The 22,826-nt window shown below is 48.5% G+C and overlaps 1 long non-coding RNA gene across 1 annotated transcript in view; it reads right to left on the reverse strand.

Annotated features, from left to right (window-relative positions):
* LOC105860653 (uncharacterized) overlaps window positions 1-22,826 on the reverse strand; it is a 75,219-nt gene that overhangs the window by 45,320 nt on the left and 7,073 nt on the right. The window contains exon 3 of the long non-coding RNA XR_012912423.1: window positions 5,190-5,285. This is a non-coding gene — a long non-coding RNA (uncharacterized LOC105860653). The remainder of the gene's footprint in view (window positions 1-5,189; window positions 5,286-22,826) is intronic.

Below are 22,826 nucleotides of genomic sequence, written 5' to 3' on the forward strand. Positions count from 1 at the left end.
TTCAGCAGCATATTAAAATGATTATATACCATAACCAAGTGGGATTTATTCTTGGAATGCAAGGATGGTTCAACATATCAAAATCAATCTATGTAATATACCACATTAACAGAATGAAGGGGGAAAAAACACACAATCATCTCAACTGATGCAGAAAAGGCATTTGACAAAGTTCATCATCTTTTCATGATAAAAAAAAAAACACTCAAAAACTAGTAATAGAAGGAAACTAACTCAACACAATAAAAGCCATGTATTGAAATCCCACTGTAAACGTCATAATCAATGATAAAAGACTGAGCCTTTTCCTCTAAGATCAGGAAGGATGCCTGCTTTCAACACTTCTATTCAGCACTGTACAGGAAGTCCTTGCCAGAGCAATTAAGCACGAAAAAGAAAGAAAAGGCATCTAAATTGGAAAGGAAAAAGTAGAATTACCTCTGTTCACAGATGATATAATCTTATATGTAGAAAACCCTACAGATTCCACAAAAGAACTTTTAGGACTAATAAACAAATTTCGCAATGTTGCAGGAAACAAAGTCAACACACAAAAATCAGTTGCATTTCTATACATTAATAATGAACAATCCAAAAATAAATTTTTTTAAATTTCATTTATGATAGCATCAAAAAGAACAAAATACGGAGGATTTAACCTGACCAAGAATGTTAAAGACTAGTTCAATTAAAACTACAAAATTTTTCTGAAAACAATCAAAGAATGAGTAAATAAAACATCTCATATTCATGGAATAGAAGAGTTAATATCATTAAGATGTCAATATTTAAAGACAGATTTAATGTAACCCCTATGAAAATCAATAACGTTTCTTGCAGAAATAGAAAAATCCATCCTAAAATTATATAGAATCTCAAAGGACCCTGAATTGTCAACACCCTGAAAAAAAGAACAAACCTAGAGGACTCACATTTCCTTACTTCAAAACTTAACTACAAAGCTACAATGATCAAAACTGTATGGTTCTAAAGACAGACATCTGGATCAATGGAATAGAATAGAGAGTTCAAATAAAAAAAAAAACTCTCACAAATATGTTCAAATAATTCTTAACAAGGGTGCCAAGACTATTCAGTGGGAAAAGAGTCTTTTTAACAAATAGTGCTGAGAAAATTAGATATCCACATGCAAAAGAATGAAGTTAGACCCTTACCTAACACCATATACAAAAATGAACTCAAAATGAATCAAAAACCTAAATCAGAGACAAAACTATAAAAATCTTAGAAGAGATAGGAGAAAAGCTTCATGAAATTGGATTTGGCAATGCTTTCTTAGATATGACAGCAAAAGGAAGAGCAACAAAAGAAAAAATAGACAATTGGACTTCATGAAAATTTAAAAATTATGTTCATCAAAAGATACTATCAATAAAGCAAAAATGTGATCCACAGAACGGGAGAAAATACTTGCAAATCATATATCTGATAACGGATTACTATCCAGAAATTATAGAGAACTAAGGCTCAAAAAAAAAAAAAAACCAATTTAAAAATGGGCAAAGAACTTTAATAGACATTTCTCCAAAAAAATATACAAATGGCAAATAAGCACATAAAAAGATGCTCAACATCACTAATTATTAGGGAAATACAAATCAAAACTACCAGTTACTACTTCACACATATTAGAAGGGCTACTATAAAAAAAAACCCAGAAAATAATGTGTCGGTAAGGATGTGGAGAAATTTGAAGCTTTGTACACTGTTGATAGAAATGTAAAATGATGCACCCACTGTGGAAAATAGTATGGTGATTCTTCAAAAAGTTAAAAATAAAATTACCATATAATGCAGTAATTCCACTCCTGGTTATTTTAGTCAAAAGAACTGAAAGCAAAGTCTCACAAAGAATGTGTACACCCACCTTCAAAGCAGCGTTATTCACAACAGCTAAAACGTGGAAGAAACCCAAGTGTCCATCAATAGATGAATGGATAAGCAAAACATATGGCATATCTGTACAATGAAGTATTAGCCTTAAAAAGAAAAGAATGTCTGCAATATGCTACAACATGGATGAACCTGGAAAACATTATGTTAAGTGAAATAAGCCAGTCACAAAAACACAAATACTACATGATTCTATTATACAAGGTACTTAGAGTAATCTTAGACAGAAAGTAGAATAGTGGCTGCCAGGGCTGGGCATGGTGGCTCATGCCTGTAATCCTAGCATTCTGGGAGGCAGAGGTGGGTGGATCGCTCAAGATCAGGAGTTCGAGACCAGCCTGAGCAAGAGTGAGACCCCCGTCTCTACTAAAAATAGAAAGAAATTAATTGCCCAACTAAAAATATATAGAATATATAGAAATATATAGAAAAAATTAGCTGAGCATAGTGGTGCATGCCTGTAGTCCCAGCTACCCGGGAGGCTGAAGCAGAAGGATCGCTTGAGCCCAAGAGTTTGAGGTTGCTGTGAGCTAGGCTGATGCCACGGCACTCTAGCCCGGGCAACAGAGCTGCCAGGGGCTGGGGTGGGAGGGTAAAATGGAAAATTATTATTTAATGGGCACAGAGATTCTGTCTTGCAAGATAAAAGAGTTCTGGACGTGAGTGGTAGTGATGGTTGCACAACAGAATGAATATGTTTAATACTACCAAACTGTACTCTTAAAAATGGTTAAGATAGTAAATTTTATGCTATTTGTATTTTACCACAATAAAAAAACTGGAAAAATGCCTTCAATAAAAATTTTTAAAACTCTTAGAAAATTAGGAATAGAAAGACATTTGTTCAACCTAATAAAGATATATACAAAGAGACTGGAGCAAACCTCATACACAATGCAAAAATGTTTAAAAAGCAGCCCCCTTTTAAACTCAGAACATGACAAGAACATCTATATTCACAACATGTATTCACCATCAGACTGGAGGTACTGAGCCAGCACAGGGAGACAAGTAAAATTATTTTTTAATTATATAAGAATTGGAGAGGAGGAAACAAATGTGTCATTTACAATTGATTTAAGTGTCTACATAGAAAACCCAAGAAAAGAGAAGTGACAGGCAAATTGTTAGAATTCAAGTTTAGAAAGATTCCCTTGATAATAAGATCATATTCAAGCATTAATCATATTTCTATAGACCAGAAAAATTTAGAAAATTTGGAAAATAATAGCTACAGTGGTAAAAATTAAATAATTTTTTAAAGTGCATAAAAATAAGTCTAACAAAAGACACATTAAGACTTCATGAGAGGAAAATGCTTAAAACTGGTTAAGAGACATTTGAAAATACTTAAATATTTTTAATAAATGTTATTGTGTCTATTTGAGGCTTATAACATGATGTTTGGGGATATATGTATATAGACAGTAAAATGGTTAAATAAATAACAAGCAATGGATAGGGAGACTTGCTATTGTAATGATGTCAGTCTTCCACAACCATCACTGATTTAGTGTAATCCAGTCAAATCTCCATCAGACTGTGGAAACTGACAGGTTGATTCTAAAGTATACACTGAAGGACAAGGGCCTTAGCAGAGCCCAGGAGCATCCTGAGTAGGACTTGCTCTACTAGATGTCACAACTTATTATAAAGCCAAAATAATTAACACAGGGATAACAAAGACTAGGCAACAGACCAGAACGGGGAGCCCAGAAACAGACCCTGTGTATATGCAGTTGAGCACAAGGCAAAGGCAGATGGATGGAGACCTAAGTGGGAATGGTAGCATCGGGAAGATTTTAGAAGCTAACATAAAAAAGTATCTTCATGGCTCAGTTCATTAAACAAGACATGAGATTACATACTGGTACATTTGCTGATGTTATTTAAAACTGTTCAACAGATGCCCTACAGAAATCGGAAAGATAAGTCACACACTAGATGAAGACTTGCAAGATGTATTTTTAAAAAAAGAAGAAGCATTCAAAGCCACAATATATGCAGAACTCCTTAAAAATATGAAAAATACCATCTAATAGGAAAATACATAAATTTGCATGTCACTGAAGAGAAAACGCAAATGGTCAGATGAGAATGTGCTTAACCTCATTACTAATCAGGGAAATGCAAAATATAACCATAAAGAGTTATAATTTCACACCAACCAGATTGGGGAAAAAAAGCAAAAATTTTAAATCTGAAAATCCTAAGAATAGGCAGGAATGTGGAGCTAAGGGAAGTCTTGCTGAGAGGAAAACTAACTGGTACAATCAACAAGGAAATCATTTATCCTCAGCTAGAAGGGCTGCAAGTTCTCATTTCCTTCACCCAGAAATTCTGTTTCCCAGCAATGCCCTAGAGCTTGAGTCCCCAACGCCCAGGCTTCGAACCAGCAACCATTCCAGGTCCATAGCCTGTTAGGAACTGGGACGCACAGCAGGAGGTGAGCAGTAGCCAGAGAGCAAAGCTTCGTCTGTACTTATAGCCACTCCCCAATGCTGGCATCACTGCCTGAGCTCCACCTCCTGTCAGATCAGTCACTTTCTTCCGTCACCCCCAGAGGGGACCATCTAGTTGCAGGAAAACAAGCTCAGGGCTCGCACTGATTCTGCAGTATGGCGAGTTGTATAATTATTTCATTATATATTACAATGTGATAATAATAGAAATAAAATGCACAATAAATATAATCAGCTTGAATTATCCCAAAACTATCCCCCCACCCCATCCATGGAAAAATCATCTTCCATGAAACCAGTCTCTGGTGCCAAAAAGGTTAGGGACTGTTGCCCTAGAGAATCTCACCTGGGCACACAGAGACCTCAATTCGAGTTCTGATGATGAAAATGAAAGACTGGAAATACGCAGGACCGGGGAATACATTGTCAGATGGTAACACAATGGGACACTCTGGCTGCCCAGCTAATAAATAAGAGTTACATATATGAGTAAAAGGATTTCTGAAAACTTCATGTTGAGAAACAGAAAGAAAGCTATATACAGGAGATTATGGACAGTAGAACATTCTCACTGTAAACTTTAAACACTAAAAAGTGCACTGTTTATGGCCACACATACATTATACATAATATAACAATATTAAAACATGGACAGAAAGGCTGAATATCCAGTTCCAAATAGTTGTGCCCAGGTGGGAAGGAGGGAGAGGAGAGGAGTGAAAAAAACACAGAAATGACTTTCAGCTGGGTCTGTAACGTTTTGTTTCCTTAAAAAATAAGTTATCGGAAGTAAAAAGGTTACACATCACGTACACTGGTTGAAGCCAGGCGGCAGGGGTACAGGTGCTTCTTGTAGTACTTAATCCCTGCAGAGTGGTTGGTCTCTCTTCCCTGGGGCCAAAGACTGCCCTGAAAGTTAACGACAGGACAAAAAGTAAATAAATCCCCAAAAGAAGTGCTGGGTCAGGACCTAGGAAGAGCGGGAGTCACGATCTGAAGCGGTTCAGCAGGGCGGTGGCTGCGGGACACAGGTAACCTGCTACACGTGGTGTGAGTGAAAACAGAGAGGGTGGCAACCTGCGAGACTCAGGACTCCTCACTCCGAAGACGAGGAAAACACGTGGTTCCCCACCGAGCTCGGAAACCGGCTGCTCCTGGGGGGAATCCCTGCTCCCCCCAACCCCCGCCCCGTTGCCCGGCCTCGGACACCTGTTATGCCGAAGTCCCCTTCCGTGCCTCCAGCGGCAGCCTCGCAATCCCCATCTACAGATTAGAATGTCGAGGCTCAGGGGGGTTCCGGACGGTGCCCAGTGTCACCCCGTCGGGAAATGGAGGCTCGGATTCAGAGCCAGGTGTCTGACCCCAAAGCCGTATGCTGTCCACCCAAGCCTCTCTCCCCCGGACAGCAGGAGGCAGAGGATGAGCCAGGTCCCTCAGGGGAGGCGGGGGGTGGGGGAGCGGGGGGGGGCAGGGCTGGCCGGGAGGACCGCAGAGGGCAGGTCCCGGGGAACCGCACTGCTGTCCCCAGTCCCTCCCTGGGACGCTGCTACAGAAACCGAAACCCGAAGGAGGGGAGGGGCCGCCCCACCAGGCGGTCCGCGTCTTGGCAGGAGAAGGGCGCACAGCCCAACTCCTCGCAGGCCACGCGCGATGGGGAGGGAAGCAACATTAAAAATGAAATGGTTCTGACGTCCTGGACCCCGGCGCTGTTCCAGTGGCTGTGCACTTGGGCTGTTTTGAGTTCTCTAGATAATGTATCTTGATGGAGAAAAAACAGTTCCAGCCCCTCAACTCCACCACGTGGTCCTCCGCAGGGCGCCCCTAGAGGGCGGCCCGCACCATCCCCACCCAGCATCGGCCTGGGCCCCACGAACCCCCGGTTGATTTCGCACAGGCCCCTGAACCTGCGGGCAGCAGCGCAGCCTGGAGCTGCTGGGAATGCAGGTTCTCAGGCCCTGCCCCAGACAGCTGAATCGGAATCCCGGGCCAGGGCCCAGGACTCCTTTAAATGATACCGCACCGGATCCGGGATCCGTGCGCATGCTCAAGTTGGAGAGCCGCTGGCCGCGGTGCTCTCCGGCTCTGAAAGGACAGGTTTGGAGTCTTCAGGCCTCGGGGTTGGTGCTGCCCAGGGACTCCCAGCCCCATAACCCGCGAGTGGGAGCGTGAGGCTGCAGGGCCAGCGGCGGAGACCACATTGGAGCTCTGCACGTGGAAGGGTGCGGCGATCCTGAGCTCGCTCCCAGCCAAGCGCAGCTGCAGTCCCCTGGGGAAGCGGGACTGCGGCCACGCAGCTTCCACAGTGAGGTCGTGCGCGGGAGCAGCGTGTAGGTGCTCACAGGGGCTCCGTTGCTACCGGCTGTGGGCGTGGCAACAAAGGCGAGGTGTGCGGCTGTGGGCGTGGCAACAAAGGCGAGGTGTGCTCGTGTCTGCAGAGGGAAGGGCAAGGGGACTGTCGCAGTCTTCTCAAGGCCCCCGGGATCCTGAGGATGTGGTAAAGACTCTGGAAGACTGCAGAGAGCTCAGGGTCCACCCGACCCCAGTCCCGCAGGGAGTCCCTGTGAATGGGAGGCCTCAAATAGGTCATTTCCACCCCAAGGAAGCAAACTGCAGGACCCATGAATTCTGAGAACTGTCCTTTTGCCCACACTCTGTTCCTTACTAAATGTGGGGCCTAGTGGTGCCCAGATGTTCCAGACCCAGATCCTGTCCTCTGCCCAAATCCCAGATCCTCCCAGGCCATGGAGCTGTCTTGGGATGGGGCAGTCAGCAGGGATGCAGACACCAGGCCAACTTTTGATGGACATGGCAGAGAGCAGGTGACTCCACGAGCCCACAGCAGCAGTGCAAGAAAGTGCGCACAGTGGATAGAGGTGCAGGCTCCAGACTCACAGCCCAGGTTCAGGTCCTGCCTCACCACTCCTGGCTGCTCAGTTATGTGACTGTTTTGTGCCCCAGTGTTCTCAGCCTAAAATGGAGATAATTATAGTTGATAATTATATTATCATACGATACGATACGATGGAAATGTTACAAGGATTGCTATGAGCTTAAAGGGCTTACTTAGAAGGAGAACTGCATACATTAAGTGCTCTGCAAATGGTGCTTGCCATGACCCCATTTGAAATCCATAGAAACACAAAGTTCAAGCAGGTGTGGTTTCTCAGCTCAGAGGGGCTGTAGGCAGGTGACTTGTGAAAGTTGAGCATATGAACTGGGTCATTCTTGTCACACCCAACTAAAAGAGAGTCGAGAGGCCGGGCAGAAAAAGCACTCAGGACGCATGGCCCTGCTCGAAGAATGTAATTCTCCATTCTTTGCAAGCCCGGCTGGGGAAATTGCCTGCTGTAACCTGAACGCAGTTTTACCTAATGACTTCTGAAAAGACCTGCTGCGACTCTGACACTAGTTTTACCCACAGCTGGCACTCCATCAGTGCCTGCCTGCTCCCCGAAACTTTACTAATGCCAATGAACTTTCTGGAAAATCAATACATAACATTTCCCCTTTTCATAAAACCGCCAACCTCCTCTTTGTTCTTTGGACACACTGAAGACCACCCTGTGAGTATGCCCCAAATTGTAATTCTAGTATCCCAAATAAAACATTAAGTTTAGAAATTCACCTCTACATGTTTCATTTGACCTTAACACTGGAATCATTATACCTCGCTTGGCACTATGGAGCCTTTTGCTGGAAGGGCACGGAGACCTTAGCAAGCCTTCAAGAGCCACGGGCAATACTCGATCTGCCCTGCCGTCTGCGTCCCATGAGGAGGGAGATTGCAGGGCAGAGGCAAAGAGTCTGGGGCCCCAAGGAGGGCTGTTCTCAGGGGGTCTCATTACTGGGTGGGAAGACAGCCCGGGACCCCTCGTTTCAGAGTGACATTGACCAAATGGTTCCCAAACCAGGCTGAGCATGCAGCAATCAGATTTGTTTCTAGTTCAAGGAAAGAAGGAACTTGTAACTGTAAAGTGATGTGGTGAACAAAGGCAGTGACTTGCATGCTAGAAATATCACTGATGGGATGTCGGGCCATCCATTGATGCCGATGCTGGGATTCCCGTCACAAAGCCTGTGACTCTGTTGGAGACCTGTGTGTTTCCCATGTATGTCCTGTGGCCATCAGAAAGTGGACCCACCACTGCCAGGTGCTCTGAGGTCAATGGCAGCCACGCTGCCCCTTCCGAGGATCTAATCCAGCTGCAGTGTGGCCCCAGTTTGCACATTTTGCTGTTGCAGCTCCAGCGCTAGGACAGGCACAGTTGGCACTGGATGTGCAAACCTCATTTGGAGCCAGACTCAACCAAACCAGTTATGAAAAGTTCTTGTCTCCCTCGAGGAAGGGGTGTGATGGTGTTAGGAACTTACTGTGTGACAAGAGTGGGGAGGTTCTTTCAAAAAGTCCTCACCAGTCAGGGATGTGTAAATGACATGATGCCTGGGATTTGCGTCAAAATATTCTGACAAGAACAGGCAGATCGTTTGTGCTTTGGGGCTGGGCGGTATAGATAAAAGGGAACTGGCACAATCTCGACAACGGCTGAAGCTGAATGATGTGAACTCGGGGACTCGTTATGCTGTTCCTTCTACTTTTGTATGTGCTGGAAATTTCTGATAATAAACAGTTAAGATAAATCATTTCAGCCACTATTTTTAAGGCTTGTCTGTGTGGAAAAATCACAAACTGTTTTTTCTCTGCTGTCACACACAGTCAACACAGTGGCCAGATTTTGGGGGGTTGGGGAGGTTCCCCACACACCAAACAAGCAACCAGTTCTCCAGTGGACACCAGCCAAATGTCCTCTGGTTCAGTTCACTTGTGACAGCGTCTGCCTGGGCATAGGGTCACCCCACAGGGTCAGGGCTCAGTGCCACGAGACTGCCTGTCGTGAGCCCCAGGCTGTTTTTCTTTTTTTTACCTGTGCTTCTGTCTCGCTGGCCGTGACCAGCCCTTGGATCCAAGTAATTTACTACAGCGGCTCACAGCGCTCAAGGAAACACATTTACTGGTTTATTATAAAGGAAGTTGTCAACGGACAAGAACCCAAACTCTGTAAAATAATTTAAAGATATTTATTCGGAGCCAAATATGTGCAACCATGGGTGGGAGAGCCACACCCAAGAAGCCTTGAGCAAGTGGTCTCGTGGCTGGGTTACAGTTTGGTTTTGTACATTTTAGGGAGACAGGAATGACATGTAAAGTCATAAATCAATACGTGAAAGGCATACATTGGTTTGGCCCGAAAAGGCAGGACATCTTGAAGAGGCAGAATACAGGTTATAGGTGAGTTTAAAAATTCTTTCATTTGTAATTGGCTAAAGAAATGAAGCTTTGTCTAAAGGCTTGGAATGTTTTAAGATAAGGAAGTCTGTTAATCAGAGATAAGCCACTGGACATACCAAACATATATCCAGACTCAGGTGATCTGCTAAGTAAGTTGATGACCTGCAGGTGGGGTTTAACCTTTGTCTCTCATGGCCTTAGGCTTGTTGATGATTTTGTATCTTACAGTTACAAAGAATAAGTCCAAAAGGCAGAGTGTAACTAGGTATGTCTGACTATCTTCTCCTCATGGCCAGCAACTCAACTTTAAGGTGTTTTGTTTGCGGGGTGGGAGGTCCCCTTGGCCAAGAGCAGGTCCATTCAGTTGGCTGGGACAAGGGACTTAAGATTTCATTTGAGTTTACAATAGTTAAAGGAGACAAATGAATCATGCAGAGGCCAAGGCCTGTGGAGGGGACATGGAGTTTCCAGGGCCCGCCAGTCACATGAACCTCAGTGTTCAGCTATAGGGAACTCTCTAAACTGGCCTTTGGTGATCAACTCAACCTCAGCCCCTCTTCCCTCCCTCGAGGTTGGGGTTGGGGCTGGAACTCCCAACCCTCTAACCTGCCTGGTCTTCCCCGTGACCAACCCCAACCTGAAGCCCCCAGGGCTCCAGCCACCTGCCAACTCTTCAGCATACAAAAGATACTCTTATTGCTCTAGAGCAGGGGTCCTCAAACTTTTTAAACAAGGGGCCAGTTCACTGTCCCTCGGACCATTGGAGGACCATTGGAGAGTGCAGCGCACATTCCGCACATGCGCACTGCGGGCTGGGACAAGTCAGCTGCTAAGCAGGACAGGCAGCGGCGGTGGTAAAAACACCGGTGGGCAGGATAAATGTCCTTGGCGGGCCGCCTGTGGCCCGTGGGCCGTAGTTTGAGGGCCTCTGCTTTAGAAATTCCCAGGATTTTAGGAGCTGCATGTAAGAGACAAATACCAAATATGTATTTCATGATATCATAGCTAGTAAGTCTCCAAAACCTCTAGTTAGAGGGCACAGCCAGCAGCAGCTGGAGCTGGCAGCTCATCTTGGACCAGGAGAGTGGATGTGCAGCCCGGCGCACCCCTCGACCTCTGGACCTTGGCATGGGTAGGAATATCTATGGCTGGAAACAAAGAAGGCCTCAGTCTCACTTGTTTTTCCTCTAGGTGGCCTGCTGGTGACTGTTTCCTGGCACCCCCTAAACAGGGCCTCCTAACTCCTGCTCTGGCTAAGCGTGGGTCTTCAGAAGCATGGCCCCCATCCGGTCCTCCCACTGTTGCAGCTGCATATACCCGTCACCTCTGAGCCTCTCGCCCACACCACCCCTCACCTAGAGGGCCCCTTCCACCCCAGCAAGCCCAGGCCAGCCCCCGGCAGCCTCAGGCCTTCCCTGACACCTCTTCTGGACACCACCTCTCGCCAGGTCCACTAGCCTCTGCCTCCAGGTGCCCCTGACACATATCACCTGTGCTTTGAGGGGGGCCTGGGTTCCTAGAGTGTCCCAGCTGTGCAGTGAGCTCCTGCCTTCTGGCCAGGGACGCTGCCTGCCCTGCATCCTTCCCTTCCTGTGTCGAGGGCAGCCATCCACGCCCACCACCCTGACCCTGCGGCTGTAGCCGGGTCTGTCCGCCATAACTCCACCCCCGATCCCAGCCACAGAGATTGTTTCGATCAATAGCAAAGACATGAGACTTGGTCTTCTCTGGAGACAAGAGACGGCAGGACGTGAGGTGCTCAGCATGGCCTCGGAGGAAGCCAGCGAGGGAGCCTTGCCAATGTGCAGGCGGCTCAGGTGCAGGAGACCTGCCCAGAGAACCCACGTGGCTTCCAGACCGCAGCCCTCCTGGGCCCCGGACCCACTTTCCCTGCTCCCCAAGGCGCCTGTAGGGAAAGCCGCAGGAAAACAGAATGAAGCCACCCATGAGCAGCGTGACCTGCAGGGTGCAGGGGCAGGGTGCAGGGTGAGTTCGGCCTCCCATCCCTGTTTACCACGCACGCCCTGCACTGCGGGACCAGCCGTGTACAGAAGCCACTGCACGGGCACAGTGCTCTCCCCCTGACTGCTCGCACTCCAGGTGTCACACTGAAACTCCCAGCCTGTCCATCCCTTGGACGCTGACCCATTGTCACCTGCAGACGCTGATGGGATGGGGCAGCCCCTGCTGGTGTCCAAATGGCTCCATACCCACTGTCCCAGATTATCTTTTATTTTGTGTGACTCATGCTGGCTGCTCCCCGCAGGGCCTGAGAGGGAAGACGGTGTGTGAACCCTTCGTGCAGGCAAGCACACACCCGACTTCCCTGCCACCTGCCCAAAGACTACCAAGCTGACAAATCACTGAGTGACCAATACAGCATCCAAACAGCTGCATGACCAGAGCAACCAGGTGTTACACCCACAGCGGCCCGGGTGGCTTTGCTATTGTTCCTGGAGTGATTACAACCAGGCATCACGTCAACCAGGACAGTGTGAGCCCTTAGGGGAAATGGACCAACTTTACATTTTTCTGAAGGCCTAAGGCCATCACTACGGGTATGGACAGAGGAGGGACAGTGGCTGTGTCCTGGCAAATCTCGAGGGAAGTCATGGTGGAAGGGCAGCAACCTCCACCTGGGGGGGGGGGGGGGCCACTGGGGCCCTGAGAAAGCAAAAGCTAAGAATCCACAGGTCTGTCCATGCACAGTGGGATCCACGCCCTCACTCCCGACTCAGCCTCAGGTGTGCCCAGTGGCTGTCAGTGAAGACAGTGGCCCAGAAAGCAGAAACACAAAGTTGGCATGACCTATTAGCCCTCTGGGGTGTGTGTGTCCTGGGCGTGGGCTACTGTGGTGCCATAGGCCACTGGGCAGGGTGCATCCAGCAAAGAGGAACTGGAGACACGGAGAGGCCCCTGGAGCCCAGCCAGGAAGGTAGAGCATGCAGGGGCCAGCTGGGCCCATTGGCTATGGGGCCACCCTCAGCAGGGTCCTGGCTCCTGGATGGTCCCGGAGACCCAGGGGCCTTCCAGACACCTCCAACGCCAGCCCTGCACCTGTACTTTGTGTCTCAGTCACCTCATCTCAAGTCTATCATCTCTGTTTGCCACCTCACGCTCACATGCACACAGAAAACACACACACAGAACTGCAGCCCCGCTGTCCTGGAGGCAGTGAAGACAGTCCTGAGGCCAGGGACCTGTTCAGGTCCCCGTCAACCACCCCTCAGCCGGCCAGGGCACTGGGCTCAGGGGCAGATGCTGCTGTCTCCTTGGACTACCAAGGCAGGGACATCACTGGCCAGATGGAAAGGTGGAGGAACAGCTACTCCCTGATGTGACAGCCTCTGCCACACACTGACGGTCACTCTTTACTGCTTCACAACAGCGATGTCAACCAAATCCTGCAGAACTGGCCACGAACTGACCCGTGTGATGGTCCTGGGTCGTGACTCCTCAGTACAAAAGCACAGAGATGCCTGTTCTTGCCTATTGTGGGTGTCTGATTAAAATCAGTTACACAAGATGCACGTGAAGAGTTGTACGCAGGGTGTCCATCGCAGAGTTATTTATCATTTTGGAAAATTACAAACAACAGGGGCTGGACAGATAAGTTATATGCATAGATTACATGATAAAAAAATATATTTTCAGGTGAAAAATCATTTAAGCTACACATTTATTGTGTGTGCATTCTTATCAACATTGTACTTCAATAAAAAGTTTATACAAAAATCACATTTTTAAATAATACATAATGATATGGGAAAATGCCAACAATGCTAATGTTACATGAGAATTGCATATACAATAAACAAATACAAAAGAAATTTAAAAATATAGATGTAAAGAGTGTGTGTGTGTCACTGAAAGAAAACCACAAAAATATTTAGGGGAGATTATTTATGAGTAGTGATATTTTGGGTGAGTTTTCTTTTTTTCATTGTTTTCTGTGATATAATAATTCAAATTTTCTACATAGAACATTATCACGTGGATGGATGGTTGGACGGATGGGTGGGTGGACAGGTGAACAGACAGGTAGACAGGTAGAGGGGTGGTAGAAGGATAGGGAGAGAAATTCACCACCAGCCAGTCCGTGCCAGGTTCAGCCGTCTGCTCGGCACCCAAACCGGGCTGGGGTGCAAGGAAGAATCCCACAGGGTGGTGTGATGGGGAAGTCTCAGCACACTGGCAACCCACGCCAAGTGTTTTGTGTTTCCCATCACTGCCACCAAATGTGCTCGGCTGCTCCCTCTTCCCACAGGGCAGGCCTCTGTCTGGGATGACGGCCTGTCGCCCACGTCCCGCTGTTTCGGGTGTTCTCCTTGTTCAACTTAGTTTTGTTTGTTTGGAGTTTGTTTTGTTTTTTTGAGACAGAGTCTCACTCTGTTGCCCAGGCTAGAGTGAGTGCCGTGGCGTCAGCCTAGCTCACAGCAACCTCAAACTCCTGAGCTCAAGTGATCCTCCTGCCTCAGCCTCCTGAGTAGCTGGGGACCACAGGCCTGCGCCACCTGGCCCGGCCAGGTGTTGAGTCAAAGATCTTGATCTTCCCTGATGAGACTGGGCCTGGCGGGGGCAGCTGGGAGGGGTCCTGCTTCCGGGCACCGCCAGGTGGCTGTCCTGGCGGCTGGGCTGGCCGCAGCGCGTGCCCAGGCAGGCGCCCCCATCTTTGTGCAGGTTCTCTCAGGGGACACTCTCCCCTCTGGAGGGCTAAGAGGAAAGGAGGCCTCTTTCCTCAGAAACGCCGGCCCCAGGTGCCCCTCCCACACAGGAGGCAGGTGGGGGTCTCGGCAGCCTCCGTCCCGGCTCCGGCCCCACAGCGGCCCCTGCTGGCTGCGGCCCCGCCGCGCAGGGAGGACCGAGCGCCGCCTGCCTCAGAGGACTGCTGCAGGGGAACTGAGGCATGGGAGGCGGGAAGCCCAGAGGGGCTTGCTCCCCGGGGGCTGGAGGCGGGAGGACGAAGGCGTGCAGGCCAGGCCGCCAGCGAGGGCAGAGGCTAAGAGGCGTGCGAACCTCCCCTCAGCCTCTCCCTGAGACGCGGGGTCCGTGGGCCGCTGGGCTCAGCAAAGCCGTCCAACCCTAGTTCTGACAATGTTCTATGTAGAAAATTTGAAGTATTACATCACAGAACATAATGAAAAAGAGAAAACTCACCCAAAATATCACTACTTATAAATAATCTCCCCCAAATATTTTTGTGGTTTTCTTTCAGTGACACACACACACACACTCTTTATATCTATATACATTTTTAAATTTCTTTTGTATTCGTTTATTGTATATGCAATTCTCATGTAACATTAGCATCGTTGGGTTCTATGGAAAGCACTCCTGTGATTTGATTTTTGCCTGCAGTTTTCCAACCTCAGCCTCTTCAAAAAGCCATATGAAATGGTGTAGTATATGGCAACATGGATGGATCTGGAGGTCATCATGTTAAAGTGAAATAAGCTGGACACAGAAAGACAAATACTGCGTGTTCTCACATGTAGGAGATAAAACACATGACCTCACGGAGGCGGAGAGCAGAATTACAGACATTGGGGCTGGGAAGGGTGCGTGGGTGGGAGGGGGCTGAAGAGAGGCTGGTCCATGGGCACCAACACACAGTTAAATAGAAGGAATATTAATAAATTCAATGTTCTGTAGCAGAGTAGGGTCGATATAGTTAGCAACAAAGCATAGTATATTTCGAAGTAGCTAGAAGAAAGGATTTGAAATGTTCCCAACACACAGAAATGGCAAATACTCAAGATGATGAATACCCCAAATACCCTGGCTTGATCATTACACATTCCATGCATATAACAAATACATGTATTCCATAAATATGTAAAATATTATGTATCAATAAAATAAAATTTTAAATGCCAGAGTGGGTGATTCAGAAGAAAGGTGCTCGGAAGTGCACCATTTGCTCACACTCAATTTGTTCTTCTCTCCTGATGTGGCATGGGCCCCACCATGCACATCCTGTTCGAGGTTGTCTAAGAGGTCAGCCCTTCCTTCTCCAGGCACCCGGCCTCTGGGCCTCTGCTGTCAAGTGGACGGAAACTAACAGTGTTGACTTGGGGTGTGGGGTGCTCATTCCAGAGAGGACAGGAGCCCTGAATACCCTGTGACCAAACCCACCAAAAGGAAGAAATGCTCAGACACCAACTCAAAGTTCTCACAGAGGGAGGCTCAGATTCAATGGGAATGCATTTCATCACAAATGAAATCGGTTCTCTAAAAAGAAACCACATTCAGAACAGTAGGACACAATCACAAAATGAAAAGATTTCTATAAGGCAAGCTGTGATGAAAATCTTATCTAGAAACCCTGACACTGAGTTCCCAGGGAATTCACAAACACGGGCACACGATACCGCCACACAGGGTCCCAGGATGGGAGGGAAACACGTGGAGACAGTCATAATTCTTTTTTTAAAAAATGAAACATAACTGAATGAGAACCAAGGATCTCCCAGGAAATGTTTGAAACATGTCACTTGAGAAATGACAGGATGGAGAGCAAGAAAGAATGCAAGAGAGAAACCAAGAGAACTAAACCACACTGGATTCCATTAAAGAAAAAGAACATTTGTGAGCAGAGAAAACATCATGTAGATAAATTTTACAGATCAGTTTTGTAAATGAATAAACAGAAAAATGTATTGGGCTGCAGTGAAGTAAGACTTTCACCACCCATCAGACTGAAAACTAAGTGATGCAACGACACTCAAGGCTGACAAAGTCCTGGGGCACCGACGGCCCCACTCGTTACTGGTGGGGCTGGGAGCATGAATTCCTACAGCCTTGGGGGAAAGAAATCTGCACTAGCTATTAAGTTTCAAATACACACACTCTATGACTCAACATTTATCCCATAGGAAAAAAGCAACAGAATTCAAAGGTCAGTGTCTGTTGGCTTGCATGTTTGCTTGTTTTCCAGCATTGTTTAAGGCAACAAGAAACTGGAAAAACCTGAATATCCAGCAAAATGAAAGGATAAAAACCTTAAAAAAAAGAAAGAAAGAAAGAAAGAAGTGGTTAAATAAATTGTGGTATATTCATTCTCTGGAATATTGTACAACAATCAAAAAGAATGAATTAGATCTCTAGCCATGACCTTAATCTATGAGCCAATGCACTGTTAAATGAAAAAAATAGTTTCCTATACATAGTATACTCTAATTTAAGTCTTTAAAATCCCATATATGTGTATATGTGTTTGTGAGCATAGAGAAATGTGTATGGATACATTCACGGCTGCCAACACTAGATACTAAGGGGTGAGGGGTGTGTGTGTGTATATGTGTTTGTGTGTATGGGAGGGAAGGGATGGTGTATGTGGGAATAATTAAATTTTTTGAATTAAAAAAATTAAAATACAACTCCAGCTCAGGAAGTCTAACTACATCTCAACTGAAAGTAGATGGAGTAGTAGAAAATAAAAAGCACTTATCAAAATGAAAAACTTGTGCTTGGGAAAAGACAACATTTAGAAAATGAAAAGACAAACTACTGACTGGGAAAAACTTTTGTAATATGTATCCCTGATAAGGAACTTATATCCAGCCAGAATATTTAAAAATACAAATCAATAATAAAAAGACAATCCATTTTTAAAATGAGTAAAAAGCATGAACAGGTGCTTCACAAAATAAGATATACAGATGTCCAACAATCACATGAAAAGATGCTCAACATGATTAATTATCAGGGAAGTGCAAATTATTTAATATAGCCACAATAAGATGCTGTTCTGCACACCCCAAAATGGCTAAAATGAAAGACAGATGGTATCAAGTTCTGGTGAGGACTTGGAGCAACAGGAACTCTTGTGCATTACTGGTGGAAATGCAAAGTGGAACAGCCATTTTAGAAACCAGGTTGGCAGTTTCTTATAAAACTAAACATACACCTACCCAATGGCTCAACAAGCCCCCAAAGAGAAATGAAAACATATGTCCACACAAAATATTGTATAAGAACATTTAAAGCAGCATTTTCCATAATAGGCAAAGAGTAGGCAAAAGGTAACATACATAAATAAATGGATAAACAAAATGTAGTCTATTCATAGAATGGAATGCTGCTCCTCAATAGAAATGAATGGGCAACTGACACACATACAACAGCATGGTTCAACATTCAAAAATGTTGCATTATAGAAACAGAGCGAGTTACAGAAGAAGGTGAACTACGTGATTCCTCTTACATGTAGTTCAAGAACAGGCAAGGCTGACACAGGTAACAGAATCAGAACAATGGTTGCCTAGGAAGTAGCATGGACCGACTGTCAGGAGCACCAGGGAATTTTCCAGGTGACGGAAATGTTTGCTAGCACGAGTGCAGTACCTGTCACGTGAGTATATATATATTTGTGAAAGCTTGTGGAACCTCAGATCTTACGTTTCACTGTATGTAAATATTACCTCAATCAAAGCAAAGTAGCCAGCTGCCCTGGGCTGAATGTGTCCCATGATTTCATGTTTTGGAAACTTGGTCCCTGGTGCAGCAGTGTTGGGAGGTGGGAACTTTGGGAGGTGATTGGGTCTGGAGGGTTCTGCCCTCAGGAATGGATTAATCCATGCCTGGATCAATGGATTCATGGGTTATCGTGAGAGGGGGTGAGTTATCATGAGAACAGGTTATAAAAGCCAGTTTGGCTCTCGGTGTGTCCCTCTCACCTGGCCATGCCCTCCGCCAAGTTATGAAGCAGCGGGAAAGCCCTCACCAGAAGCTGCTGCCACACCCTGGGATTTCCCAGCCTCCAGAACCATGAGCCAAATACATTCCTTTTCCTAATTTCTTTTATAAATTACTCAGTCTCAGGTGTTCAGTTATAGCAACAGAAAATGGATTAAGATACCAGCCTCGAAGATCAACATCAGATTTATTTGGATTTGGTCCCAAAGGAAAGCCAAGGCAGACTCAGGTTCCTCCACCCCACAGACCTTGAACCCTCAGCCTCAGGGGATCTCAGTCCCCTTCCTTGAGGCTGTGACAACCTGCCAGGGATCTTCTGGCTCCAAGGTGCTGGGGTTTAGGACCTGGGTTTTGAGCATTATGTGTACAAGTTTGTATTTCAAATGAATTTCTCATTATGTCTTTTTCTCATTTTCTCCACAGCCTCATCCTCAGGCCCCCTGCATGGCCTGGTCTCCCTGTACCCTCGCCTCACCTTTGTCCTCCTTGGGTGTCCGCACAGCAGACTGGAGGAGGGGCTTGCAGCAGGCAGTTTACCAGGAAGATGGCGCCAGCAGCAGGAGCCGGGGCAGGCAGGGAGGTGAGGAGAGGCCAGGAAAGGGATCTGTTGGAGACAGGCACTGGCTCTGTCCCACTGGGCTCTCTGACGCTGTGAAAGGTACCGCCGAGGGGACCCCCATAGGGAGAGGGTGTCCACCCACTGGCCCCACTCCGTCCCTGGTTGGGCAGGCTGCTTCCCAGCCCCTCCTCATCCAATGAGCAAACACACAGGAATGTGGGCAGGTGACTCTGGATGGGGCCACGTGCTGCTGATGTCCCTCCCCTTGACAGCCCTGAGACAAGAAACATAGAAGCTCGATAACCTCGGGGGCCAAGCAGCCGTGGACCCCCAGCCCACCAAACAACAGAGTAAGCAGCTATGCCCCCCTGGGGCCCGGGGCACCCCTCACCTGCCTTCCGTGAGGCCACATCCCTGCCCCCACTCCACCTCTTCCAAGGGATGGTCTGGACCTGAATACAAGACTTTAGACCCCACGTCTGTGCCCTTGAGGCCGTGACCAAGGTCATGTGTCCATGCCCCTCCATTTCTGATGCAGCAAGTTCCACCGCAAGTTCGGGACACCCCCCAGGGAAGAGCAGCAGTGCGTCATTGCTTCTGAAGGAGAGAGATCCCCCTCCAGCCAGAGCCCATAAAGCAACTTAATCCACCCCGAGGCAGAGCACCGCGCCAGCCTTCATCCTGGCAGCTGGAACATCTGAGTAAATTGGACACCAGGGGAGGCTGTGGGCCGCAGAGGTGATAAAACATACTGACACCGGCAAGAGTTAATTAAAGCTTTTACAAGAGTTCACTCAAGGAGTGCCTTTGAGTTCAAGCCAAGCCCCAAAGCACGGAGAAATTAATGAAATTCACACCCATTGCCAGCATGGACATCTACATAGCTACTAATAGGCCATCGACAATTAATGCAAGTTTACTCTTTCTTTAATGACTCCATTTGCAAGAGCAGGGCGTGAAAACCAGCGCTCCCCAGCCCGCAGAAAGAGGCGAAGGCATTCTCAGAGACACGAACTCATTGTTTTACAGAACGCTTTATCTTTGGGCAGGGACAAAGGAAGTAAATTGGGCCAAGGTGGGTTACTAGGTGCCACGGTTCGTCCGGTTTAATGGCGCCCTCTCTCCGGGGACATGGTCAAGATCACAACCCCTGATGGTCAGAGGAGCCTGAGACATGCAGGTAGAAAGGAGAGTCACAGAGGCCACTGGACAGCCCGAGCCAGCCCCCGAGGGGACACACCACCTGAGAGGGACCCACGCACAGAACACCAGCAGCCGCCCTAGTGAGGTGCCTGCCCCTCAGCCAGCAGCCAGGGCACCTGAGGCCACCTAGAGAGGGGCTGGCGTGGCCACCCCTGGGGGGAGAGAAAAGCAGCTTAGGGCAGGACACACTGGCTACCACTTTAGCCCTTCCAGTTACTTTAGGGGTAATTATACCCCCAAAATCCATGTAAGCTTAGACCAGAGATTCTCAAAGCGGGGTCCTGGGTGAGCAGCGTGGCCTCACCTGAGAGCTGGTTAGAGAGGCTGGTTCTCAGATCTTTCCAGAGACCTGCGGTCAGAAGCTCTGGGGTGAGCCCAGGCCCTAGTCTCTAGCAAGCCCTCTGGGTTCAGACGCGCCACAGGAAGCCCTGACTCTTGGGCAGGTCCCTTCGGTGCCATTTGAAGTCACAGCTGGGAGAAACAGAGCCTGTCCTTGGAGCCCTGGCACAGGAGAGGACTCGGTGACAGCCGGAGCAGATGGAATGGGGGGCCGGGGCGGGCGGTGGGGCCCCTTCTGCAGAGGGGTTTGAAGAGAGGCCACGCAGGCGCCGTGCAGAGCTGGGCCTGGGGGGTTTAGCATCCACTGACCCACAGCTTGCTCTGAAATGCACCAAAACAGTAACACAGAGTGATGGATGGATAGGTTGGCGGATATATGAGAAAGCAAATGTAGAAAAAGTCCGTTCTAGAATTTAAAGGGTGGGCGTGTGAGTGTTCACTGAACAGTTCGTCAAACGCCTCTGGAAAAGTCTGAAAATCTTTATAATACTAAATACAGTGTCACAGGAGGACACCCAAGGAAGAACTGCATTGCCTGGCTCTCCCTTCCCAGCCCGGGCTTGGCGGTCCCCCGGCATGGGTGGGAGCTGCCGCCAGTGCCCCCCACACTCCGTCTGAGTCCCAGCCAGCCCTGCGGTTGGCAGACACCGGGGCAGAGTCTCGGGGACTGCAGCAGTCACTAAGGACAGGACACAGGCAGGAGAGGGGAGACCAACCCTGAGCGCATCCACACCCAGGGGTCTGTCTGCTCAAGAGCCCAGTGCGGCGGGCTCTGGATTGAGATCTGGAAATTTTATACAAGAGCTGCAGAAGCTAACATGGAAGAAGAGCCGGTAAGTGACAGTTATCCTCAGCTCCCTGTCAGCGTCAGGCAGATGAGTGACATCGGGGAGCTGCAGGCATCTGCGGGGAAGATGCACACAGGGTGCTTAATTAACACGGTAATAAATGGGTCGGCAGAGGCGGAAGGGGATTGAGGCAGAAACGCCATCTCCATAAATCTAACCGCAGCCACTCCCTGGAAGGCGGGAGGGAAGCCGTGGCGGTGCGGGCGGGCAGGAGTGCCAGGCGGCAGCTGCCCTGTGATGGCCACAGAGACTGTGTGCTCCAGGTCCTCCCTGGGTCCCCAGGGAGCCCGTCCAGTGCTCGTTCCCAGGCCCCACAGCTGGATCTACAGAACGGGGGTCAGTGGGGAGCAAAGATTCCATTTTCACCAAGTTGCTGCTGTTCTGATGAGCGGCCGCTAGAAGAACCAAGACTCCCGGCTGGAAACCGCACCTGGCAGGTGCTTGGGGCCACTCCCAGTGCCTCTCCGGCTTGGGGCACTGATGAAGCGGCCGCTGCAAGCATGGCCACTGCCCCTCTCCTGCCTGCGGGAAGGGCAGGCTGGGGCTACAGGCCTCAGCCTTGGGCCCTTCTGTGGCAGCTCTGAGGCCCCCAGGGGGACTGGGCCCAGGGCCCATGGCCACAAGCTATTCTTAGCCTGCCCTGCTGAGACCCCAATGCCCCGCTCACCTCCCCACTGCTCCGCTGTGGGTCCTGGCGCAGACTCAGCACAAGACCCTTCCTGGGAGTGAGGATGAGGGTTAAGTGGCCTGGCTTAGCTGGCCCTCGGCAGGTGTGCCCTGGGGTCTCCCCAGCCCTCGCTACGTAGCCCAGCGCAGGGCGGGGCCTCCTGAGCTCCCTGGGGATGGAAGGGGGCTGTAGAATACACCCTGTGGCCCCCAGAGATGTCCCCCTCCTAACTCCCAAACCTGTGAACACGTCACCTCACAGGGCAAAGGGGACTTTGCTGATGTAATTAAGTTAAGGGCCTCAAGAAGGGGATGTTGACCTGGGTTATCCAGGTGGGCCCTGCACGTAGTCATGAGCCCTCGAAAGTGAGAGACATGAAGAAGGAAGGAAGGTCAGGGAGATGCCACCCGGAAGGTGTCCCCATCCTCAGGTGGCCCCAGGCCCCAGGTGCACAGCAGCCCCCTGCCCTGCACATGCTCCTCCTGTACTTGGGTCCTTGTCCAAGGATTTCCCAGAGTCCCGATTCCGAACCCCTGGAAGAGATGTTACCCCCACTAGCCCTTAGATGTGAAACCCAGTCCAAGGTGCTCATGGTGGAATCTCGGCAGGGCAGGTGGGGACATTCTAGGGCAGACACAGAGCCCAAATCTACAGGCAGCTGTTGGCTTCCCAATGCCAGGCCACAGATCCATGTCTGCCTGCAGGTGAGGCCTGCACTGGACACGTGGCCCCGCTGATGTCTGCAAAACAAAGTTTGCTCTCAAACCATCACTTGCTCCCCTCTAGAGAATCTGTCTGGGGTCAGGCAGCTCCAAGAGTGACCCAGAGGTCAGGACCACATGGGGAGGCC

This window comes from Microcebus murinus, chromosome 16 (genome assembly GCF_040939455.1).
Source record: "Microcebus murinus isolate Inina chromosome 16, M.murinus_Inina_mat1.0, whole genome shotgun sequence".
Lineage (NCBI taxonomy): Eukaryota > Metazoa > Chordata > Mammalia > Primates > Cheirogaleidae > Microcebus > Microcebus murinus.